Source organism: Lagopus muta, chromosome 12 (genome assembly GCF_023343835.1).
Source record: "Lagopus muta isolate bLagMut1 chromosome 12, bLagMut1 primary, whole genome shotgun sequence".
Classification (NCBI taxonomy): Eukaryota; Metazoa; Chordata; class Aves; order Galliformes; family Phasianidae; genus Lagopus; species Lagopus muta.
Window position 1 is genome coordinate 7,429,926 of NC_064444.1, and position 27,805 is coordinate 7,457,730.

Sequence of the window (27,805 nt, forward strand, 5' to 3'; positions counted from 1 at the left end):
CGTTGCTGGCTAATGGATTTAGTTTTTCCTGCTCCTTCAAGTGTTTTATTGTCCTGTGTCATTCAAGTATGAGGAACAAACACCATTTTGAGCTATGAATTGTTGCAGGTAATCTGGAATTATTCTTGAAAAGCAATAATTTTAAGAGACAGAGTTAAGTTGTATTTGTGTACTCGCTAAGATACTTTTTCTTATTTCACTCTCAAAAGCTGCCCTGAATTATCAAGTCAAATGTGTTAAGGTTCACTACATTTTCTGAAATCTCTTCATCAAGAATCCTAAGTTAAAAGCTCATCCAATTTGTAACATCTTTGCATGCAAGAGTAGTGTTGGCAACTCCAGAGAACAATCACAGTTTACATGGGATGAAAGAGTTTTTGGAGGTAGCCCCATTTGCTGTAAAGAGAGACTATCAAAGCTATTATTTTGAGACTTCAGCAACCTAATCCAGGCTGTATATTTACTTTTTACTATCACTAGTTAAATTAGACATCTCATTAAATCACAGAATCACAGAATTGCAGGGCTTGGAAGGGACCTCTAGAGATCATTGAGTCCAACCCCCTTGCTAAAGAAGGGTCCCTACAATAGGTCACATAGGTAGCTGTCTAGATGGGTCTCAAATATCTCCATAGAAGGGGACTACACAACCTCTCTGGGCAGCTTGCTCCAGTGCTCCTTTACTCACACTATGAGGAAGTCCTAATGCATATTTGTGTGGAGCTTCCCATCTTCCAGTTTTTGACCATTGCTCCTTGTCCTATTAATGCACACCACTGAAAAAAGTCTGGCCTCATCCAGCTGCCTCCCACTCCTTAGATAGTTAAATGTATTCCATTTTCAAACAAATAATTTGCCAATACGTCTATTTTTCAGACTAAAACTTTGTGACAAATATACATTTTCCCTTCCAAGCAATGTAAGGTAACAGTAGAATGCACATAAATGTAAATATTATATTTAATTACAAGCACAGGCAAGGGTCTGTGTGTGATACAAACTGTCTTTTTTCTTTTTTGATTTGCTATTATCACTGCCTAATTAATATAGTAAAAAGGTTGTTGCATAAATCAGTGCTTGACCTCAATGCAGGCTTGCTAATATCCCTATATCCAATAGCTCTTGTTCTGTAATTCCCCTGGAAGAAGTGGAGTATGTCAGATAAATTAAATGAAAAGAACAGATGTAGATTAAGAGTGATGTAAATTTCAAGACTGCACTTTTAATTTCACTAAATATTATTTTCCATCTTCATGATCACATTACACTGAAATGTTGGAACTTCAATTTCCTCTACCATTTCATTTAATAAAACCTTTGTCTCATCTGAGTTCTTGAAGAGATGTTAGCTTTAAATCACATTGACTTCACCCTATCCAATTTACATATGCTGAAGAAATAAAAGTCTTTTCAAGAGTTGCCATGGGGCTTTAGAAGCCTCAAAGGAGTATTAAGACCTTGAGTTTAATGTGAACTGCCTCCAACACAAAACACAAATCTTCCCAACAGAATACTAATGGTTTCGTTGCAGTTACATTTTCCGTTCAAGTTTGTAACGTAAATAAACAGTCCACATATAGAGAAAAAATAACTAAATCAAGTCTGTGTGTTTGTATTTAGAAGTATGCCAGCTGGAAATAAAAAATGCTTTCTATAGGCCTGTATTACATAAGGAGTGCTGTGTGGCTTGACAGATGTACAAAAAGGAATACAGGATAGATTAAAGGGGGAATTCAGAGCGGCTCCATTTTTTTCTCTGAGGGTTGTATACCTGCAAAATTACATTAAGGATTTCACAAAGCCATTGAAATTATACATATAAGACATTTTGTCATAAATCTATATAAACAAAAATGCTTCCACACTGGATTTGCTTTTACTTGCAAGAAAATTTTGTATTTATTTTGGTTTTTAGAAATCATTGTTTTAAAACAAACTTCACTGCATGCAGTACAAAGTGGGGAATGTTTTCTTAATCTGACCTCAATCTCATCTCTGTAATGGATTTCTCATTATAATAATTATATCCCATTAAAATGTCAGAACTGGTTTAAAAGACACCTAAGAAGACTTGTCTGTTTGAGCAAACTAGCAGGCAGAAAACTTGATGTTAATTTACTTAGCATCATTTAAGGGAGATGGAGAGTACAGTACATAAAATGAAAATCCTTGTCTGACAGAAAACACAAGCAGATTGACTATATATAGTATTAACACATAAATAATTGGTCAATCATAAGTAATTAGGGAGCATTTCCATTACATAAAGAGAAGGTTTGTTTCAAATGGAGAGCAGGATGAGTGATTCAGGCTGAATACTATCCATGACAAATCTAGCCCTGTTTTCTGCTCAGGAATTATCAGCAAGAAGGCAGACCTTTATTCATTTGTTTGGGTGAGTTTGCAACCCCCTGTTTCCTACTGCAGTTCTGCTCCTGGGGTGGTGGTATTTCCAAGAGCAGTTGCTTGGTGTGAATGGGAGCTACTCAGTCTCTTTGTGAAGAAAGTGTTGAACTATTTGGGCCACAGTCTGACAGCCTCTTTGCAAAGAAAATCAGTTTCTACCACAAATCATATGATCCCTGTTGTTTCAGTTCAGTAAGCTCGTCCTGATCTGCCTCTTTATTTAGAATTATTTCCATTCCTTGGGTGTTTGTGAACAAGCCATGTGATGGAGTTTCCCTCTCTTGATTATCTGTTATATTCTGTGTGTTAGGCACAGGAGTTGTGTTTCAGTTAATTAGGGCAAAGACCACTTTTTGAAATTTCACCTTCCTTACCACTGCTGCTTTACTGTTCACTCAGGTGTTCTCTGGTATGATGTCCCTTGCAGGTAGAAAACACTAAATCAAAACAAACCTTAATTACCAAAATTATCAGATTTGTACATATATTGATCAGTAAAAAGCTTTTTAATTTGTATCCTTCTATAAGCAGGTTTTACGTACAATTCAAAAGTGCTCATGCACATTTTTTTGGTAAATTCAAAATAATGATAGGATGAAAATAAATGAAAACAGTGCAATTTCCTACCAATAACTTTCTGGATGTATTTTATTTTATTTTATTTTATTTTATTTTATTTTATTTTATTTTATGGCATCCTCATTTAGAATGCAGTCTTTTAATTTTCACAAAATACCACAACTCACAGTGTGTATACTGTGCAAGTAACTTTAGTTTTAACATAAATTGCACACAAGCTGACTTCCAAAGATTAACTGGTAACAGAGCCAGAACTCATAATTCTTATGCAGGCAAACCTACCATTGATTTAAAGGGCATTTCCCTGAATGAATGGCATGTTGAAACTCCTGGAATGAAGCCATGCTACAAAGAATTGAATTGAATGGGGTCAGAAACAGTCCCAGAAAGCCCTATTAAGCTTGGAAATCACCCTACTGAATTTCTTGCCAAATGCAGTATTTGCTATCACATTATATAAAGAGTAGCTTGCTTTCCTACGTAACTGGCTTATTAGTGTTTGCCAGTTTGCAGAGTGCAGACTGTACAAACAGCATTCCTGATCCATCCATTTCATACAGACAAATCTTGCCCGGGTTGCCCCAATATCCTGACCATGCTAGCTGCTGTGGATATGCAGGAAGTGCTGTTTACTTGAATTGGACCACGGACTTTTGGTCTTTGCTGCCAGCGTATTCATCTTGACATACCTTAATTCTTCTGTGATGGCTTTGGTTCATACAGTGGTTCATAGTGGGATGGCAAATATATTTACTGCCTGTATGTATTTCCTAGTACTGGAAATCTTTTGCCTTCTTAGAATGTCAGATAAAGTTAATAGGGCAAACTTCAGTAAACAAGGCTAATTACCTTGGTAATTTAAATTAAGTCCTTGAAATGGATTGTCAGAAATTAGTTTGTTTATGTTACCAGACTAAGAATACATTTCCCTGTTAGATGTTTCAATGCTGTGAAGTAATCTTTTTCCTGATAAGCACAAAGAGCTAGACACATTTGTTTCTCATTCCTCCGCGTACAATTAAATGGACTTTTAAATTGCTCTCAATTAATGACTTGAATTTGAGATTTTTAACTTAATGTTTCTTATTAATTCTTCTGTTTTGCTTGCTAGCTTTTCTAATTAGCTTCAGTTCTGTACTCAAATGATTTGGTTGTTATACCTAAATGGATAACCAATAGGTGGTGACAGCAGTACACTTCTCAATTTAACCTAACTATGCACAGCTGAGCATCCTGGCCTTTCTTTTTATGGTATAATTTCTTACAGTGTGACTCTTGGTGATAAAACATATATTTGCTTTTAAAATTCAGAGTTAAATTTTAAATTCACTTACACTGATATAAGTCTGGAATAGCTCAAAGTCAATGGTAAGGAAGCAGCATAGGAGAGACTAGAAAAATGGTGAAAGAATTTAAAGTTTTAAAGTAATTATTACAGAACAATATCTAGAACATTTTTCCAGCACAAGATTCTGTCTCTTCAGAACATAAATTTGTAGCTATTGATTTAACTATACAAATAAGAAGATACATTTCAGTATTTTAGTAGGAGAATATTGTTTTGACAAAATTTATTGGTGTTCTGACCATTCAGCCTGCAAAAACTTAGATATCTAAAAATTTTTTGAAAATTGAAAATTCATTCTAAGTTAAAGATATACTCTGGATCCATGATACTTTACAGGCATAGTCTATACTATACTATGCTTACAACCATTAGCCCCATCTGCTAATTACCTGGAGTAGAATGTTATTTGAATTTGAGATGTATAAACATTGAAATAATAAAATCAACAATTTCTATTTAATGCAAAAATCTTCTCCTGGAGCCTTGTTAATGAACGATAAAATTCAGACCTTACATGAAGTTATTGGGAGTTTTGCCATGTATTTTAATGGTACACATTAGAAAATTCCTAATTATTTCATAATAGTTTTCTCTTACTGGAAATCTCTTTTTATGGCTGTTTGCAAAGAAGCAGAGTATTTCTTTTAATACATTTGTATTTTGAATTATCAAATTTTAGCTACTTCCGTACTTAAGAAGCAAGGAATATTTTACTGAAACACACTCTTGAACCCATTTTTTCTTACATTTTGAAATGTATGAATTTTGAATTAATGTATTAATTTTGAATTAATGAATTATCACAATCCATTTAATATGCTGCGTAGTTTACTTGAAAATATGAAGAAGTTTAGAGACTGGTGTCCCATTACTTTGCTGAACACATTTACCATATTCTGGAATAGCACATCAAAAATCACAAGTCAATGCCATACATTATGTTAGATGGCAAACATCAGTTCAGGATTTTAGCAGAATAAGAAGCAATAGTTAAACAGCTTTCAAATGACATGGTGGGATTGTACAGTAGTAGCAGCACTACAAATAATACAGCAGTGCTTTAAGCATAGGTACTTGCCAGATGTTTCTTCTTAATATATTACTGGAATGTTATTCCTGCTGGCCAGTACATGGTTAGTACATCATGTGAGCAATAATCCCGCCAGCCATTACTACATTAATGCATCATTTAGTGTCATTCACTTGATTCAGTAAAATAGCAGCAACTACCAGGAGCACATTAAAAATCTCCAAAGTCTGTATGCTTTACTCCATACAGCCAATTTCTTAAAGTACTGATTTGGACAGAATGGAAGAAAATCTAATAAATAGGACCAGATGGACAATGAACTGAATCCGATACCTGCTGAATTAATTGGACTCTTTTCATTGATATCAGACTACCTGTACTAATTAACAGTCATGACACAATATTATGTTTCTTAGCTTTTGGAAGATAGATTAAGTGTTAAAGACTTCTGGAAAGTGTGATTCTTTTATTTTTAATGTGAAAGCAAGAAATTAAAGCTAAAATAACACCAAAAAAGTAAGTCAGATGCTTCTCTATAAATATATATAAGTGTATAAATGCATTCAGATACACAGTTCTGCCAGTTGCATCTGGATACTCATGTGAGCAAAAGTTTATGCACAAAGCTTACAAGATTATGTTCTAAATTGCCAGGAGCATACTCCTGGATTTTATTTTGTTTTGTGGAGTCTGCATTTTTTTTAAATTAATGATTATAAATTACTTTTTTTTTTTTTTTTTTTTTTTTAAATCGGTAAGCTACTTTGACAAATGAAAAGCCCAGAGCTTAAGACAATGCTGTTTTTTAAGATCAGTAGCCTGTAACTCATATCAGAGTAATTCTCCTAAGTATTTGGATGAATAGGAAGTAGATTATTACAGACAGATGTGGTAAATTATAGTACAAACTTACATCATCTTTAGCAGTACCAGGACTTCAAGAATGTATTATAACTTCTTGTTTGTTGGATTGCTTTTATGTATACGTGGTCTTCCTGTTCCATAGGCAAAGATTTTGGTCTCTTAATCATTTGTATTTGTAGATAATCTTGCTGCAAAATCTTGTTTAGAAACTGGTAGATATTGGAGGACAGAGGTCTGACGTAAGCAGAAGCAAATACAGCTTCCTATTAAAATCTGGTATAGTATCATGTGGTGTAAGCTCAGTTAAGAATTAGAAAATGAGAGTCAAACAGTGCTTGCTAGCAACATTTAAAGTAACATTTCTTACAGGAAAAAAAAAAAAAAAACCACAAACGACGACAAAACAACAGTTGGATAAAGCTGTAAAGTCAAACTCTTGGAAAAGTATACAAACCTGCAAAGGTCAGATTGACTTTTACCAGACCAATATGTTTTATTGATAGCATCTTTTAGAGATTCCTTAGATATAAAATTGAATCAGGATCTTAATGTAGTAGCTTAGAGGAAACCTCCCTAGGAGGAACTGTGAAAAGGAAAGTAATGAGAATCTACCAGGTATTGATATGTTATAAATCGTTGTCTTAACCGTGTCTCAGGCAGTGCTTTCCTAACCTTTGAAAATTGAGATTGACTAAAGCAATAGTTAATGTTCCTGCTGTTGACTGAGCATTTAGAAAAGTCATATGTAGTCTTCAGAGTGAGACTACACTTTTAAGACTCTGCTCTGCAATGTGCTCATCTCAAGGGAATTTCTGAGCAAGGCTGCTCTGTGGGCTCTGCTCAGACATTAGCATGAATATGGTCTTTGGAACCTTAGGTTGATAATTGGCACACTCTTTTTCTCTATTTGTAGGCTGATCCATAAGGGATATCTAAGCTGTCATTTGATCTCATGCCACCTCTCACTTTTTGAGGAGTGAATTTCACCATCTGGTCAGGAATGTGCTGGGACTGCATTTATGCAGAGAGAGAATGGATATAGGAAACAGAAGGTCTCTCTGTTATCTTTCTGTTCTTGAACATGTATGTGTAGGCCAGTAATAGTCTCTTCTTTAATGTTAGTAAACCAAGTAGTTCTCTCCCTGCCCTCACAGAGTTTATCATATGTAAGGAAAGTAATTGTAAGCTGTTAAATAAAAATACAAATACGGAACAATACTGGTGTGTGACTGCAAGAACTCACCTGTCATCCTCAAATAGCAAGCAACAGAATTTGTACAGTAAGATATAAGCAAATTATTTACACGTTAATTCTGCAAGGAAGAAAACAAATGTGGAGTATATTAGTAAGTGCTGCTAAGTCCTACTTTCTAAGATATGTATTGTCTTCCTGATAGGTGCTAGAGACTCTCAGCTTTTCTGCACATATTCTCATGTATATATAAAATTGAAAGATAATTGTCTCCTGAAATTAAAACAAACAAACAAACAAACAAAAACAAAACAACAACAACAACAAAAAAAAACCTTGTATTTATACCTTTCGGTCATTTTCAGTTTGGGAAGCATGTATTGCCTCAGAAATATAATACATAAGCCTGACAAATGGTCTTGTTGGACACAGTATAACTTTTCCTGTCCCAGGGAAAAAAAATTGGCCCATGAAATCAACCTTTCTCCCAGAAGTGTGCTTCAAGGCCAGAAATACAATTAGAAATCCTTGAGATTGTATCAAGAATTAGGAAAATTAGAGGAACAGTCATTGCCAATAGTTAATTCATCAAATAAATCAGGTAAGCAAACAGCTTGAAATGATGCCTGGTACTTACTGAACATATGCTCATAATTTACTCAGTTGGTGAAAGGACAGGGCTCGATAATCTCCACTAATAATGAATTTCTGTGGGGTGGTAATTCTGAAACATAAATATGAAAATCTGACAAAGCCATTCTTTTGATATGTAAAGTATCTCTGATAGTTTAGTACAAATGTGGATATGTAATGAAGATAGTGCAGTTCTAGACATTTTGCCTCATCTCTTAAGAATTGTTAACCTCTAAAAAATGCATTTCTCTGGTAGCCTTTTCTCTTTCAACTAAAAACACAAGGCAAGAGTCAGCTGAGATGATCTGAGTCAAGTGTATTGAGGGGCTGAACAAAAGCTCCTATTACCTAGGAGTCACTTGATGGTAGTTTCTGTGATTTCTAGGAGAATGTAGAAATGGTGACAAATTCACCATCATTCAGGTAGGCTGGAGAAATATTTCACTTTTTGAATACAAAAAAAATACATATTCTTTTGATCTTGAACTGTCACTGGTGGTAGCACATTTCAGTGAAGATTCCCCATGGGGAAAAAGTTGGCCAAATCATTTTCACCTACCTAATGACTTCAATGAAATAAAAGCTGTACTGGAAGAAATTTCCTGGAAGGCGAAGGGTGAGCAAAGGGATTTAATGAATCTCTGCAAAAAGCTCTCAGAAGCCTACTTAAGACTTCCCTCTGTCAGTCTCACTGCTGCCCTTCCCTCTTTCATGAGCAACACCAGCTGCCAGTGATGGACCTTGGTTTTTTGACAGGAATTGGATGACCTCAGATCTGACCTCCTACTTTCAAGTCTGGCATGCAGTTCCTCAATGAATTAAACAGTGCATTATTCCTCGTCTCTTATGTGTATTATGAAGTGTTGTTCCTGCTTTACATTTTTGGACTATATTGAGTGTGCATATATATAGATATATAGATAGAAATTTTGTATCATTTGAAAACATTCCTGTATAAATAAGACAGTATGATTAACTGTTGAAAATTATCTAGCCATGAGATGGTACATCTCCTATATTTGATAATAAATAACTTTCAACATTTTTGCTGAATGAAAATGTGTGCCTTTGGGCCACTGAAGCAGATCCTGTTAGTGTCCTTTTGTTTTTAAGAAAAGAGAAATAAATTTTTATTGTACTATATTCATCATATACACCTGAGAATGCATTCTAATCAAACTGCAGATGGGTCTGATTCTACAAACCCTTCTAATAAGTAATCCCCTTCTCTTCTTACTGCATAAATAATATTTATTTTATTTGATGTATGACTATTTTCACTGTTAGTAGATTGCTGCATGTTCATATAATTGGTCACTTGAAAATATGCTTTTATCACCTGTACTTCTTCATAAATATACCTATCCTTTTTCTTCTGGGATGACAACAATCTTTGGAAGCTTGTAAGATTCATTTCATCACTCAGAAAATACAAACAGATTAGTTCTTTTTCTTTAAAATCACTAGCACTGCTTCTTTCAGCAAAGTCTGAGTTTTACTTCTTATTCTTGAAATCAGGTAGAAGTGTTACATTTTGATCTTGTCCCTGTATAACACAAATATTGAAAATCTGTGATAAAAGACTAGAAGCCAACAGTATACTATTATGTATTTATGTTTTGGTCTGAACAGTATGTTAGAAACTAGAAATTCCTTTTACTTGCTTTTTTTAATTAGTCATTTAAATTCTAGCTAAACAGACTTCAAGGATGCACAGTCTATAGTTAACAAGAACATGATGATTTCTTAGCTGTAAGAAATTCTAATTTGTTGGTAATAAATCTTTAATTTCAAACATGTTTATTTAATGTGGATTAAAGGTTTATGTCTTATGGAGCTTCACAGCTTCTATTAAAATAAGTTTAGCTATAGAAAAATACAAAATCTACACACTTCTCATTAAACTGTTTAGACTAATAGATTCAAGAATGTGTGTTTATGGGGTAAAAGAAATAGGTCAATGTGTTTTTATAAAAAGATTCTTATGCATTGATACATTGTAGAGCCTACTGAGACACTATGGCATAGTCACCATCCCTGGATATTTTTAAGAACTGTTTGGATGTGGTGCTCAGGGACATGATTTAGCCAGGGGTTGTTAGTTAGGGTAGTATGGTTAGGTTGTGAATGGACTCTGTGATCTTTAAGGTCTTTTCCAACCTGAGCAATTTCATGATTCTGTGATTCTATACAGAGTAAAAAATAGAATGTCTGCAGTATTTATAGAGCATGTGCAGTGCTTTACAGCTCAGTATTCCTGTATGGTAAGCTAAGAATACTGGTCTGGCTGGACCAGCAGGATAAATTGTTCTTTGATATTCAGTTTATAAAATCCAAAGGGACACTCATGAATTAACATTTTAAATGAACATATAAAGTGGTTTAGCAAAAATACTATGGTAATTTATTACCAAATGTAGACTGTACCTTTGATGAGCAGTCATAAGTGTAAATAATTCTGTGATTTCAATCACACGATGTTACTTAAACAGCAGGATTAAACAATAATGTTTGTTATGATTATGTTTTCATTAACCACCCACTGATTGCCCCAGATGGGTTTTTACAAAATCTGAATCATTACCATCTGCGGAGATCTGTTGACAAGTGACTAACCCTTTACATTAGGTACGCTGTAAGTATCCATGTTCCCCTGGCAACCATGACCTCCTCATTCTGATGATGTTCTCAGTATTCCTAATACTCCAGCTTTACCGACTCCTGAATTTATATAGAGGTTCTTTATAATGGAAAACTTTGGTGGGTAAGTATTAACCATAACAGCACACTACCTAACAAACTTCTAGCTTCATGGTTATTGGTACTAATTTTAAATCTATTTCACATCACAATAACAGAAAAAAGGCTTCTGTGGAACGCAGATTGGAGATTTGTGTACCAGCCATTTTACGTGCAAAGGAACTGTGAATTGAAAGGACTTTAGCACAAGCTTTGCAGCATCACTGCCAAAACCCGCATAACTGTGGGTATATGCTTTTGCAAATTTATGATTTGTGACTACTTCCTCATAAGGTCTCAGACTTTCTGATTTAAATTAGTTTTATGTGCAGATGGGTCTCCATACACTTTAGGTACAATGTGAGTGTCACGGTTCACCCAACATTTCTGCCAGTAGATTTTCATACTGAAATGCTATATCTGCTTCTGGGATACTTGCTTTTGAAAAACCCTTTTTCTCCAAGGTAATCTTCTCCTGAACTCAAGGCAAATATTAACTTATTTTACTGTGCATTACATATACCAAGCTTAACAGCTAATAATTCATTTCTTCTAGTTGGAGAATAATGTGTAATAAACTGAACCATTATCAAATAACATGTTCATTTTCCAAAGCAATATTGGGGTATTCATTCTTTAAGCAGTAATATATCTCGTGCTTACTGCACTGCAAAGTTGAAGGTCAGTCATTTTATTAACCCCAAATCACGTCATACTCTATTAAACATAAAGAGTATTTGAATTATTAATTAATATTGCTATATTATAGTGTGCTCTATCTCCTTATGTCTTTCTAGTCTGTCACTCTTACTGCTCCCCAGTCCAGTGAGACTAGACTCCTTATGGTAGTTTACAAGCTCACATCCCAGTGAATAATTTACAAGTACTCAATTTGGTTTACTTTTAAAGAGCTGACAGTGGGATGGATATATTGTTAATGTACGTTCTGCATTTCTTTTCTGCTTTAGCATGGACTTACAATGTGAATGACTGCCTTCTTTCCTTTAGTTTGTCATCTGTACAGTACAGATGTTAACAGGCTAGTTTTTCAGAGCTGTTTCAAAGGCCAGTTAATTACAATCCTTTGATTATAAGTTGTTCTGTTATTAGTCCCTAGATAAATATTTGGCATTCTCAGATGTAGGTGACATTGGCATCAAAATATTGTCCATTTAGAATTATAGCATTTTATCAATAGTCATGCCATGGAAACTCTGCAGAAATTCTTCCACTGAGGAAAATTACAGCAGATCAGTCATTGATTCCATAAAATTGAAGTCTTCTACAGCTGGTGGAAGATTTGTAAGAACCAGTGAATCATAAAAAAGTTAAACTACAGAAATTGTAGTAAGTTTGGTAGCATTTAGGTCAACTTTATCAAGGTATGAACTGTATTCAGGGCTTCCTTTCTTGAGTGCGGGAGTAGTTTTATTAAGATTTTTTGGACTGTGTGATTTTCATATTTCAACTCTCCCTGTTTCATAGCATGTTACCTGATATCTATGGCTGATGAGATATTATGATAATGAAGTCTAATAAGTTGATATTACTGTTTTACACTTTCTTATTGTATCTTTATAACATATTCAAATTGAGACAGACAATACCTTTGACAAAAGTTTTACTTCAATGCTGAGTTTTTTAAAGTAAGTTATTTAGATCTGTTAAGTGTTGGTTAATGTTCTGTGGATTACTGCTCTAGTTCATTATTAAGGAAAGTGCTTTGTCATTCCTCTGTTGAAAATTTCATGATAATAATCTACAATACCTAAAATACTATTTCTATGACTGTCAGCTGTTTGAGTCCTGACATCTTGGCAGGCAGAGCCCTAATAGGAGTAGCTCCTTTGCTCCTATCATACAACATTACCTTGCCAAAAGACCAGTACTGAAAGTTAACCTTAGAATTTCAAGACAATATATTAGCTTATGATATAGTGAACAAGAATAAATAAAAGGTTAGAAACTAAACATAGCTTTGTCCAAAATTGGTTGTCTTACTGAACAGTCTGGCAGCTAAGATTTGGGAGAAGACTGAATTAAAACTCCAAACAGCTTTTGCCATGTCTTGAGGAGTACCCTGTGTTGCCTTGACTTGGATTCAGGCTATATTTAGCTTTCATAGGAAAGAATATTTATGTCATTTTATCTGTGACCATGGTGTTTATTCTGTTGACAGAGCTATTCTATAGCATAATGTGCAGATAATATCCACACAAATCTGGATAACCCAATTTAAGGAAAATGAGATGCTGTAACAACAAAGGCATAGGTTCGTGCATGGTTGTCAGTTGTATACGTATATAAATTTTTATATCATTTTTGTAATCATCTCAAGACTTCAGAGTATTTTTAAAAATTTGCTGAGAAGTTGCTTACTAACAGTACTGATGTGGTTTTCATTCACTGATATAAGGAATCAAGAAACATCACAAGTATGTGAGGATATATATATGTATAAAATATATATATATATGTTGATGTCCTACTTTTCTGCTTTTACTGCATACTTCTTTTATCCTTATCCAATTGCTAGGCAAATGTCTTTAACATGATGTGCAGTCCTCTGTTCTTAACCCAGTATGCTCTAGTCGTTGCTTTCAGATTTCTTTGCTAGTGAAGGCACTGACCCAAAAATTCTTTCCCAAGAGAAAGTGATGCTCATATGCTCTCACACACTGGATATCAACTGGAATAGATGAGATAGAGATGTCTCACCAGTTCTGAGTGCTTCTCTCCCTGGTGTAATAACAAAAGTATAAAATAACTGGTGGGAAGTAGTACAAACATTATAAACTCTGGATAACTATATAATACATAAAATGGCAAGGAATCACCATTGGATAAAAGATAACAGTAAAATGCCTTTTGAGTTTCCACTTGATGGTTTGTGTTTGTTTTTTTTTCTTGTTTTTTTTTCTTTGTAAATACATGTGTGGGAGATATATCACTATTTTTTCGACTAAAATGGATTCTTTATGATGAATCATTCATATAATGGTGTTTTTAATAGAACCAAATATCAAAACATAGAAAAACTTTTGACTTGGCAAAATGCATATCTCTCTTCTTTTCAGGTTTTTTTTAATTATGATTAAGAACTGAAGAAATATCCAGTATCATCATAGTGTACTGTTCTTTTCTGTGGTTCATAGACTTTCTGCAAGTTGTACAGTGTTGTATTGATAACAGATATTTGTTTTTTAATAGCGAAAAGAGGTGGCAATTTTTTGGTGGACAGACAATATTTTTGTTTGGTAGACATGATCCAAGAGGCATTAAAAAGTACTCAAAGCAAATGCTTGTCATTTTTGGCAGCTCAGTACTTCCTCTCAGTACTAGCTGTAAGCTAGAAGGGTAAAGGAATTGAAATGAAAAGAATAGGATGATTATACAGTAGCAGAATTTTGTACTCTTTAGGTGATGACTCTGGTTATTTAGTAAAAACAGGCAAAGAAGAGCAATACAGAGGTGATACATCAGCAAATAATATTGCATATGATGACTTTGAGATAAGGTAATTTAATCCTGAGAGCTCACCTTTCATTATGCATCAGTACCATAGCAGGGACTTTAATAAAGTTTCTAGAGATTTCTAGACCTATGGACAGGGGTTTTTCTCTCTTTTAGAATAAGCTTTTTTTTTTTTTTTTTTTGTGCCATGAATATTCAGAAGCTGTTATACGTCCAGACTAGCACATACACTTGATTGCTTTTTCAATTTCTAGTATTACCTTATAATCTAAATTTCACTGATCTTAATAGAAGATGAAAGTAGTTTGTAGAAAATCTAGTATTCAATTTAAAAATAAATCGAAGTAGAAGAAAAAAATAGTATTTTCTCATGGAAATTCAACATAAAAAACAATAAAATGACTATTATAAATAGCAACAGAAATCCTTCTACATTAGAGGCTGTTCTGTTATTACTTACACTAATATTTAGTTTTTGTCATGATTTTTAATACAGTGCCCACCAAATATGACCAGTAATGACATTTCTTTCTTTTTTTTTCTTTTTTTCTTTTTTTTTTGTATTTTTAATTCATTAATCACAAATCTCCTCTTAAGCATTTTAATTCTCTTTTACTTCCTAGATCACTGTTTCTACCAGTGAGGCAGATTTTACACTCAAGCAGAAGAGATTACCCCTGAGCACACTAATTAGAAGACCAGCTGTTCACAGAACACTTTGATTTTCCAACTGGATTGATCAGGTACTACTTGGAGTTGTGTCAATGAATGGTAGCCTTTGCTCTGAAACTGAAGTATGTGTATCATGTTTTTCTAGTGGTTGTGTTGCATCTCTTGTACTGGCTTCCGAAATAAGATGAAAGCTGTAAAATATATATATGATAAGTAAGTATATATGTAAGTATATGATAAGTAAGTATAAGTAAGTAATGCAGTTGCATGTGAACCTTCAAAGTGAAATTCTATCATAGTTAAAAGCATAAATTATTGCCCATTTATTTTCCATAGCAGAAGTTTCCTAAAGATAGACATTTCTGAGCAAAAGTGAATGTTAAAATGTTAAAATGGCTAGAAAAACTGGAATTTTAACTAATTCAGTTCTTGGGTTCCTTTCCCAAAGACTGTGAACAATTTCATAGATGTGAGAAATGTGGCTTCTTATTCTCCTTTTCACTCAGATTTATTTTATTTGCAAGACTCTTATTTTGACACCTAATGCTCCACAGGATGAGATCAAGGCCTCTAGGTTTTAAAAAAAAATGCAAGGAATGAGCTAGGTGGAACGGACAAAAATTCTATTAATGTCTGAACAAATTAATTTTGAATGTTGGGTTATTTTTGAACATTAATGTCATATTAGTTCCTAGCTCTGTGGGTAAAGTGAGTACTGTGGGTATTGTTATTGCATTTCTTTTATATTTTGGTTCTACCTGCTTGTGGATGATGACTCTCAAAGTTGTCAGTCATGAGAAATGTTTTCTCATGTGGGTCCATCTTGGTCCTTCCTGACCAACTTCCTGGATTAGTGACAGTCAGAGGAACATCACTGGGCTAATGGCTGGGTCAGACTGTGTTTTTGATGGTCTCAACATGCTTCCTGTTGCATCAGTACCTCCTCATGTGAGGGCAGTGTCACATTCCCCATGTTTGCCTTCCTTGAGTTCTGTTTGGGATGATTTAAAGTTAAGGCATTTCTCCTTTTCTTTTTTCCCCTTTCCTGAAAAGAATGGGAGACAGGCACAGCTAGTCAGGCAAAACTTTCCTTAACCTGCAGACTGATAGATGTGAATAGAGTACATGCCAAGACGCACGTTGGTATGCATTTAGTGTTACAATCTTTTCCTATGTGCCCCCCACCAGCAAAAAGATTGTTAAGTGCTTTTTATGCATTTTGCTGAATCACTGTGAAAGTGTGTGAGCATTTGGCAAGTACAGGGAAAGCAAAGCATTATGAAAGAGGTTTCTCACCAAGCTCTGTCTTGAATGCATTAGTATCAAATCCTTTATCCCTGTGTTGTACACTGATATAGTCATAAACTACAAAAACCTACCTAGATACTGCCCCTTGATCTGCACATTTGTGACTCCTGCTAAATAAAGCTTACCACTCCTTGGGTAAATTGCCAATGAATCTAAATCTGTCCGTGTGAGTAGCTTTTTCCTTCTATCTCTTTCACAGTTTGGTATAATACATACTGAACAGTTTATCAAAGAGCAAATGTGTCATGAGGTTGTATACTGATTGACAGACAGGAGTTAGGTTAATTTACTGTAACCTTCCTTAAAAAGTTTTTTGGGTAAGTAAAAGTCATTATCACACAACTGACCTTTGCCAACAAAATATTAATCTTTCACCAACTCTGTTTTGTTAGTGCATGTATATCAAACCAACTGTTCTCAGAAATGTCAGCAATCTAAAATAAGCATGCAACATGCTGTACATCAGAAACATTATCAAGTGACAAGAAAAGTGTCTTATTGAAGATGCAAAAAAACTAAAGACTGAAGAAGCATCCATATGGAGAGAAATTTCATGGTTATCTATAGAGTTTCCCCTTTGCATTTACCAGCTTATTAGTCCCAGTTATCTGATTAATTAAATACTTCTTACATAAAATCAATAATTCATTACTACTAAGACAGATTAAGTATTTCAAGATTAACGTGAGTCATAGAGAAGGCTGGTTTTACCAATTTCCACAGTCCAGCTGCATAAATTGAAAGGGAAATAAAGATGTGTGTTTTGAGCAAGAACAGAGTTGCTATGTGGGTGTTTTTGTTTTGTTTTGTCCTGTTTTTTGACTTTTGGATAAAGTCGTGAGTGAGATATTGACATACTTGGTTCTGGGGTACAGCCTTTTTCTTTTGTTAATGGGTCCTTCAGGTACCATCTCTGATGTAGGTGCAAGAGTGGAAGTTACACAGGGTCATCTTAAATCACTGTAGCAAAAATGTGAAGGATAAATTGCTCATATTCCTCCATTGGTAATTGTATAAAAATTAAAAATTCATGTCACAGAAGAAAACCACAATGAGTAGGTGCTTTAGTCAAATGCTCAATATAGGCACTTCTGTTATCATAGAATCACAGAATGGCTTGGTTTGGAAGAGACCGCATGGATGCTATGCACCACCCTACATGGTTCAAATAGAAATTTTGTTCTCTTTGTGTAGGCCATTATTAGTCGTAAATCATCTACCTACCTAAAAATAGATTTAACAAAATACTTGAAAACTCTTGAAAGGAAACTTAAGAAATTGATGCTGGCCATGCAGAGTAGTATGAAGGAAAGTAGTATGCAGAGTGTATGAAGGAAAAAGACTGCTTTAAAATCATGAAATATGCAGCTAGTAGGAACATCTTGACATCAAGACCAGTAGAGAGATTTTTTGATCCAGGACCAGCAGACCACATTTACAACTGTATTAAACTTTTATTGTAACTTATCCATATTGGAATATATTAAATAGAATACGCCATGAGTCACTTCATAAAAATCAGAATATTTGAAAGTGTCATGATTTACTATTATTTCAAATTTTCAAAATGCTTTTCTGGAAGTGTCACTGAAGATGCTCATCAGGGGATTTCATAGCTTTTTTTTTTGGTGTGTCTTTTCTCTTTTATTTTTTCCCCTCCATGATTTTATGACTTTTCTTTAGGAAAAATCAGGCATAAGTAGGAGTGGATTGTTTCTTCTCTCCAGGGAGTCGTGAACATGCTTGCTGCAGCAAAGGCTTTATGGATCACACTATGGGGCTGGAACACTGACATCAGAAAATAGGGAGTGGAAGAGGAGGTAAAATGATTTTCCAGGGGAAAGGCAGCTAAACTGCACAGTGTTTGCTTTTGTTCTTAGTCTTTGAGTGGAACAAAATGAAGGCTGGAATTGAAAGTCCGTAAGTTCAATACAGATAGGGGAAGTTGATGCATGAAACCCGTTTCTTCTTTTTGGCGTCTCTGGTTGCTCTTGTGTTTGTATTATAGTAAAAAGCTAAAGGGTTTCTTTTTTAAGTTGAAGACTCAGAAAGTGAAGTTTTCTTTGGTGTACTAATACTTGAAGATTTAGGTAGCTTCACCTCGAAACTCTGGTCAACAGTACACACAAAGTCATGCTGTGCAGTGGCTGCAGAGCAAATTTTTTCTGTGAAACAGATATTTGGAAAGTTAGGAGGAACAGTCTGAAAGATTATCCCTGAAAGCAGGTTTTCACCAAAAGATAAAAACAATCTGCTTATCAATTAGTAGGTATGGCCTATATGTGGAGAAACTAAAAATAGTTCCAGTGTGCATTTATCTAGCTATACTTTTCCTTCCAATGAGCCACTTTGATCTCATTGTGATCTCTCTTTTCATGCTTCTGGGATGATTTCTGAGACTGAAACTAAAGAAGTTGAGTAACGTTTCAGGAAAAAGTTTTGTAAGAAGGCGTAAGTTAAAAATTCTTCAGTGCAATGCGAAACTGCTAAGCTTTATTTAAAAAAAACAAAAAAACAATACTATTGCATATCATTTTTTACCTGCAGTCTGGGCAGAACAAGAATGCCTGATGTGAAGGCTGATCTTGGTTCTGGGTGAAACTGCATGCCCCATAAAAATCCTTACATAAAATCCATAGACAATACTACAAGCAAAGGAAGCTACTTGTGAATTTTCACAGGTATTTCCACATCCTTATTCCTTACTTCTTATTCAAAGAAAACCAAATACAATTGCTAAAAAAAAAAGCTAAAATTGCCATTGAATTTGCAGTGTATATATATTCTTTTTATTTTCCTCTGTGCTTTTCTTGCTGTTAGAAAAGTGAATCCTCAGTGCTGATGAAAAGCTATGGTTAGATCTTAAACTTTGATTTTTACCTGCACAATCTTAATCATACTTAAATGTGTTTTAATTTATTTTGAGAGAAAATAGCATGTTTGAATAACATAAATGAACAGACATTAATGAGGTAATGTTTCTTTAGATTTAAATCAAATTAACTATGTAAGAACCCCAAGGGCACACTGATAGGTCTATGTGCCCCTCCTTAGAAAAACAGATGAACCTTTCTCTTTTGTAGTCCAACACTTTCAATACAGGGAAAATTCTGGAAATGTTCCAAGCATTCTGTGAAAGCTTTTTGGTGCCATGTTGCATAACCTTCTTCTGTTCTTTTTTTGTTGTTGTTTTGATTTGTTTTTAGTTTTTAGGTTTTTTGTTTTGTTTTGTTTTGTTTTTTTTCCCTTCAGAATACCCTAAATTTCTGTCATTTAATCCTCATGCTTTCTATGAGGTTACATTCACCTTCTCCCTCTTTATTCCCTGTGGGAGGATTTGGGAATTGCCAAAAGCACTGTGGGGAAAAAAAAGAAAAAAATTCTCTTTTTGAAATTTCTCTTTTTTTGACAACTAGTTCCTTACTTGAGTTGATCATCACAGTCACATTTATCTTCGTAACTGAAGGCTACATGAGGACAAATCCAAGATGCGTTTAATTTATTTGTGTTTATTACATAATGGAAAATATTTACATGATAATTACATAATGTATATATATATGTAATATATATATAATTATTAATTATGTATACTTATATATTAATTACATGATATATATATTTATATATTATATATAAATAATTATATATACTATTATTATATAATAGTATATAATAATAATATAATAATATAATAATGGAAAATATTTCAACTGTCTGTGTTAGTCTGGTAATGTAAAGATGGATTTATTTAATGAGTTAAATTCATCTAAACATTTTGTATTCTGTTCAACATAATTATTATGTTAATTTTTACATGTTTTGCATATTAATCTGAGTATATCCTAAGATGCTAATGACCGCTCTGTCAGTTTTTTATTAAACAGGAAGTAAGCATGCAAAGTCCTTCTACAGCAGCTAATTAGTTTGGTGTGCATATCAAAAGCATTAAGATTGTTTCCCTTTTTTATAATTGAATGTATTTGCATTATTTGCCAAATTATCATGACTTGAATAAAGCGGGTGACTGGTTAGAGAAAAGGGAGACTTCAGTTTTACTGGAAAGACTTGCATCTTTATAATATACTGTATTCTTATGTAACTGTAATAATCACTACATAATAATCCATTAATATCTTGACAATACTAGGAAATGCACTGTTCAGTCTTTTTACTGAATTTGAATTGAGTTCCTAAATGTTTTCTTTTTTTAGCTGGTGGTTTTTTGATAGGTATACTCTTTGCACCTAAGGGAAGAAGGTTTTTTCAGAGACACACTTTGCCCTTGTCCAGTCTTTGCACCCTGCTGTTGCCCTGAGATCACTTTGCAACCCATTTACAAACCTGCAAAAGCTTTAAGCTTTATTGCCTTTTAAGTCTTGGTATCCTGCAGTTCAAAATCAATTTACTTTCACTAGATAGAGTTGATAAAATACTACATCTGGTTATTGATGACATCTTATCATTACATGGGGTGAAATGAAAGACTGATTCATTACTCTATGTCAGATATTGCACAAAAGTTAAATGATTGGCAGACCTTACCTGGATCTGATCCTTACCAAAAACTTTGTCTTTTTTTGTTATACAGAGCTGTGACTGTACATTTAAAAACCCTTCAAAGGATGATCAGAAACAACCACAGAATATTCAAAGTAGTCAACAAATCATCCTAAAATTGGGGCGAGAGGGAAGTAACGTGCTTATCTGGTTGGAAATAAGCTTATTAGTATGTCAGTTTGTGACACAATACTTGCCAACAAATAATGTCTGGTGAGAACACCAACATCCTGAGGCCAATAAACTTTAAATAAAGCCTCACTCTAAACAAGCAATGAGTTTTAGACCTTTTCACACTACAAATAGTGATAATCAGGACCAAGCAAATTCTGCAAATTCTATAGCAGTGCATAATGGAAAAAAAACCAAAAACAAACAAAAACAAACAAACAAAAAAAAACAAACATGACAAGTTTAAATTTTATAAAACTGAGAGGAATTTCAGTGTGAAGGAAGACAGGATGGAATGAAATAGGACAGTTGCAGATGGGAAGAGGGGGTGAAATGCAGTAAAATAAAAGCTAACTGAGAAAAGGGAAAGACTGCAAAAAATTGTGTCAGTCCACAGTGGTGAGATCAATACTGAATCTACTGTTTTCTCCACAAATCATAAAAATCTTTTTCATAATTCATCAAAATTTTATTATACAGATGAACTTGTTCTCTGGTATTCAGGGCACTGGGAACCTAAACTGCATTTCTGTTTCTATCCGGGGTCAAAACTATTTATAATAGTAAATCTAATAACATTCTCTGATCTGTCGGATGAATTTTGTCATGGTCAAACAAATTTATGAGAACCGTCCCTATTTGAAGACTATAGAATGTAAAAATATGTCATTATACTGCATTTTCCACTATTTCCTAAGAATACTGTCTTGCACAGAGTAATTTCATTCTCATCCCTAACAACTACTGAATAGCAGAAACATGAACAAAATTGCAGTTTTTAATATATTTTTTATTCTTGCTTTAGTTATGATATATTTTTAATATGTTGCTACATTTATTAAAGTCTCTGTTGATCCCAACAGGTATTTAACCACACTGTATTTACATTTAGTGGCTGTAAATAGCATTTAGACTGTTCCTGGATTTTGTTTGCTCAGTGAGCCTATATTATTAGAACAAATAACTACATCCATCAGTTCACAGATCCCAAAATACAAGTTGCTGTCTGAAAATGTGTCTTTGTGAGTATAAGGCTTCTATGCTATCAGCCACCAGAAAATAATCCTCAAAGGAAGAGAAGTTCACTGAAGTTTTCCAGTGGATCTTTGCAGCTCGTCAAGTTGGATGACACAAACTGTTCACTGAATTTAAAAAAAAAAAAAAAAAAAAAAAAAAAAAGGTTATTCAGTCTCTCTAAGAATGCTTTATATAAAATAATTATATTTGAAGCACGGTTATTCTTTTTTTGTAGCCCTTTTAAGAATGTTGCATACAGTTAAATTAAGTGTAATATTGTATTGTCATAGACATAAACTGATTATGAAAGAATATGCTTCTTGGGTTTAAAACCCTGCTGGTGTTGTGCTCATGAGAATAACATGATAGTGATATAATAGAGCACAAGTGCCCTGTACCATATAACCTCCTGCTGTTAATTCTTTCCTTCCATTCATCACCAGTCCCCACTGGAGTCATAGGCCAATTAGTGGGAGCAATAAAAGATATATGAATTTTTGACTATATTGGATGCTCCAAATTAAAAACAATAATAATGTGTAGCAGAAGTATACATAAAAGGCTATGGGGCAATATTAGAGTAACCATATAGATTACATTCTATATTAAGTGTGCAGTGAAAATGCCTAGCTACTCTCAAGGTCAATAGCTTTGTTATTTAGATGAGCCATCCTTCATGCTTGGATAGTGCCGAGGAATTTCACAGCAGAGGCGCTGGAAATTTTTCCATTGATGTTTATAGGAGGTCAAGGGGTCAATATTATTTAGTGTCAACTACTGGAATCTATTGCTTATAAAATGTAATATTTAGGAAAATAGCAGTTTATGAGCTGGCATTTTGCACGCATAAATAATCATGAAACAAACTACTACTCCTGGGACAGAAATGCAGTCTTCAGCATTCTGTATTGTTGTCTGTGTCTATGCTCTGCACTGAGCATAAAGGACTGTGATTCTATTTCTCTTTCTTAAAATTCTGGTTATAAAATACTTTATTTTCTGTTATTTTCGGTGACAGTCTATGGATTTACAGAGGCATGAATACTCTTTGTTCACCTTGGCAATGTGAGAAAGCTTAGAACACCTTCATTTTACATAAACGTTCTTGAGTAGGATTGTAAGAGAATATCAGTTAAGTTAGAGGAAAATCAAGTTAAAATATTCTGTCACGTATCATAATTCACAGTATGCAGCTGAAGTGAATTAATGAGCATCCAGTGCTCTTCTCAGTGTTTATATTGTTTTCTCGTTCCCTGTCGTCTTTACTAAATGCTGCAGATTTGTACAGCTCCAAAGCTAAGTACCTCTTAGAAAGATTTAACAATTTTATTATAGCCTCATTATTTATTTAAATCATTAACTAATGCTTTATGTAAATGTTTTTTATTGTTGCTTTACACATTGCAAATATATCTTGATTTTTCTTGCGCAGAAACTGAGTTCAAGTATGTATTCAGTCTTTGCAAGAGAACATAGACAATTTTAATGAGTGGTGGTAAAGTACTGAACAGATTCTGTAGCTACTGCTCACTAACAGAAATGCATGGTTTTCTTCTTACATTTTAATTTGCCAAAATGGAGAGTAAAGTGAAATATTTGCTCTGAGTCCAGATCCGACCATGATCTGTGAACCAGATCCATATTGCACAGCTGCTGAAATCAGTAATAGGTCATTGAGATCCACCTGCTATTGCAACCAATTGCCAAATCTGAGACTGAAAGTGGAAAGTTAAAACAAGATTTAATGGTAGAGCTTTCTTATAAGCTTTTCCGTATTTACTTATGTCACAGCAGGGAGAAACTGCTTTTCTGTGTGTGACATGTTGAGATTATCTGAATTATGAGAGTCATATTCATATTTTATACCAATTTATTTTGTGAATGAACAGAATTTGCCCAGACTTGGAGCCAGTTTCATTAATTAGTTGTTCTATTCATATAAAATAATAATAATAATAAAAATTCTCCAAAACTGAAAACTGAGAAAATGTGAACAGAGGATAATCATATATTTATATTCACAGTATATGGTAGCTTACCTATGTCAGCCATCAGAGAGGTTGTTTCTTCTATTTTTTTTTTCATTTTAGGTCTTGATTTGCTTAATATAGAATAACAGCATAATCCAAAAGCTGCAGGGTTGTTTTTCTTTCACCTTATATTCACTCATAAATAAAATTCAGTGTTGTGTTTTTTTCTCTGCATTTTCCCCTTTTTTTTTTTTTTCTTGCTAAACACTGATATACATGTTAAATTAGCAGTAACAGTCATTTTTATCTATATTTTTATCAAGATTGTTTAAAAAGAACTTATTAACTTAAATAGAGCTTGGCCCCAGACCCACGGCTGTAAGAAAGGCTACTTATTTTAGTAAAAGCCGAGATGCTTCACAAATTAGAGAAGTTTTTTGGTGGATACACATTCTAGAAAGAAAAAAAAAAAAAAAAAGGAAGAAGAGAGGAGAGGAGAGGAGAGGAGAGGAGAGGAGAGGAGAGGAGAGGAGAGGAGAGGAGAGAAATCTATCTGGATTAACTTCTTAGCTGTCAGGGTGTGATTTTGGCACTCACTTCTGCTGGTCCCATTCTTATGTCATTCCAAACATTAAACATTCTAACAGTGCTGTGTGTCTAGCAATGGCATATAGTCAATCTTAATAATTGAAGTGATCATAAAAACACCGTTTTTGCTGAATTCATTGAATTTGAGCATTACTTGACCATGGATAGTCACCTGAATAGTCAAAACCTGAAATACCCTTTGGCAAAAGGTTTTCAATTGGAAAGAAGAAAAAAAAAAAAAGAGATCTGTTAAGCTGCATCCTCCCTGAGAGTTAATATTTGCCAGTAACAATAGTAGGAGGTCTGAGCAGTTGAAATTGGAATATCAGCACCCTTCATCTTTGCTTAAGGTTAGCCTATTACATTTGCTGTTCTGCAATATGCCAAATATAAAACTTTTTATTATACTTCTATTGAAAATTCTGGATGTCCTCATAAAAGTCTAAATGTTAAAGGAACAATATTAATAAGTCATCTAGTACTTTTTGCATTCACACATATTTCTTGGTAGTAAAAGAATATTACATTGCATCAGCTGTGCAGAACAGAATTTTGATTCTTGTTCCGGGTCAGTTAAAATGTGTATATAACAGAATTTGAGTCTGTTATCTGGTGCTGGAGCTTAAGTCTTGTATGCTGTATTGACCTTAGTTCGGTTGTGCAGGTCGGAGTTTTTGTTGTGTTTGTTTGTGTTTTTGTTTGTGTTTTTTAATCTATGACTGTGTTTCAGCAAACATAGGAAGATTTCAAATAGACAGCTGGTCATTTGAGGGCGTCTTTCAGCTAAAGTGTATGAAAAGATGGCAATTATCCAATGAATTAATTTCATTCAGATAAAGTTAATAATACAAAAGTGTTTTCATTGTCCAGTTTTACAGCACTGCTTAACATTCCATCATCATCAGTAGTAAGCATTTTCAGTGTTATGCCATTAGTTTTGTAATATGATTCAAAATTTTAATGCTCTTTTGAAATCACATACAGGAATATTCTTTATGTGTATCTATTTTGTACATTGTTCTCAGGTAGTCTGGATAGATCAGTGGGATTTTTTTTTCCTTCTTTAGTTAGAACAAGAGTTATGCTAGTACGTACATATAGCATACAGCTTTGTTCATCTGACACCAGTTTGTTCCAAATACATCTATTTATATGTATGTCCCTCAAAAAGTAATGCCTCCTATTTATTTCCATGGAAACTATTACAAATTCTCAGCTACAAAGCTCTGTTTTGCAACATAGTCACCACCCTGTTTGGTCTTCGTAGGCGTTCATCAAGCGTCAACAAATTACTTGTGGTTCCCTTCCAACTTGGGATATTCTACAATTCTATGATTCTGTGTGCTTTATATAACTATTTTTATGTGTAATTTTAAGACTGTTGTATTATAAGAAGTTCTGAATGGAGTTTCTTAGATATCATATGGATCATTTATCCCTTCTTGTTTTGTACAGTGAGTATTTGAACATGACATATTAAAAAGCTTATCGTAGAAAAGAAGAATGGATTAATTTCTTTTTCTTAAATATGCTTATTTGTCAAGTAATGCTGTTCATCTGTTATGGCATTTACTCATGTTCAATGGCCATGACATTTATTACTTTATGTTAATCAGATTAGATAGGTGTGGTGATGATTGGAGGTCTGAATATAATGAAAATGAATGAACTGCTGTACTTAGTGACAAATATTTGCAGAGACAGTAGGAAAAAATGCACAATGTACTATGAACAAAATTCTGTAACCAGTGTATAAACAGAAAGCAAATTTCATTTTGACTGTTTATTCTAAGCTTTCTTGAATTTCTTTCTGAAAATTTTATGATACAAACTGTCCTGTATAGTGGTAACTTTCAGAGGAGAGTGTCTAAATTAGCATACCTGTACATATTTCAGCTACTACAACAAAATTCAGGGTGCGTGTACTTCGTGCACATACCATGGTAAATGCTGATCTTCTTTCTGACATTTAAGCCCAGGAAATTGTCAGGCATTCACACCTCTGTTGAGTGTTCCTGTAACTCTCTCTCATTGCTGAAAGACTTGGTGCTGCATAACTGAACTAGTCACAGATCCTTATTATTTTTACTAAAGTGGTCCAGTGCCACGATGCCCAATGGACATGCAGTTTGACTTATACAGTGAGCTCAGTACAGGTCAGAGCAGTGAAACACTGTTGGGCTGTTGCCTCTTTGAGGGAAATGAATACATTCAGGGATCAGGGAAAATAATTCACAATCATCTCTTTTCAAAACTCTTTTAATTGTTGCAATAACAGAACTGAAGAGTTTTAATTTTCCTGTCTGGCAGACATTCAGTTCTCTTCAATACACCTTGTTAGCTGTCTTACCTGCTACCATGCTGTTCTAAATCCCTTTTTACATTTTCTATCAAAGATCCAAAATAGCTTTCATTCTGGAAACATAATCTTTAAGATTTCAGGACTTTTTACCTTACTACTCTGCTGTTTTCCACGCAAAACACAATTTATCATTTTGTGCTTAATTTGTAACATTTGTTCATTCAGAAGTTGTTATTGAATTGTGATAATTTGTAGGTATATGTCTAAGTAATTGCAGCTTTGAACTAAGAAGTCAAAAGTAGAATATACACGTACATGCCTCTGATGAATAAATGAACTTGTAGAGCATAACATAAGTTTTCTTATGTGAATTATAAATGTTTTTCAAGACTATATGCATACAGTTATTACAGAGTGTGCTTGTTTCTGACAGTGGACATATTAAGATAATTATTCTTTCAGTTGTCACCAGTAGTGAGAGAATGCTGATCTACTTTGCTTTCTATACAGCTGTGGTACCTATTCTGGTGATCATGGCTACAAACGCTAGTGTGGGAGGAGAAACAATATCATTCTCACAGCACTGTGGTCTGCAGAGCATGGAAAATATAGTGTGGAAATGGACATCAACGTAGATAAACCCAATGGCTGCTGATTTTCCTTCTCTTCAATATAGCTGAAGGTAAAAATTTTCTGACATTTATTATATTAGTGAAGGTGGGAGAAAGGAAACAAAGACTGATAGAAGAACAAAATTTTGACCAACCTCAGAGAGTTGCTGTGACTCTTAAACAAGAAAAGTCCCTGCTTGGAATACACAGTATTTGTGCACTATAGAATCCATAGAGAAAAGGCAAAATTAAGTGCAGCTCTAGAGATAGAAGCAGCAGAAGACAGAATTATATTCTCTACAGTATTCAAACAGGATTTCGTTTCCTGTACTTCCTGGAAC

At 34.0% G+C, this 27,805-nt stretch overlaps 1 long non-coding RNA gene across 1 annotated transcript in view; it reads left to right on the top strand.

The window, feature by feature from the left end:
* Nucleotides 1-27,805, top strand: part of LOC125699193 (uncharacterized) — a 263,892-nt gene that overhangs the window by 214,746 nt on the left and 21,341 nt on the right. Inside the window, exons 4-5 of the long non-coding RNA XR_007379474.1 lie at nt 14,889-15,008; nt 27,364-27,535. This is a non-coding gene — a long non-coding RNA (uncharacterized LOC125699193). The remainder of the gene's footprint in view (nt 1-14,888; nt 15,009-27,363; nt 27,536-27,805) is intronic.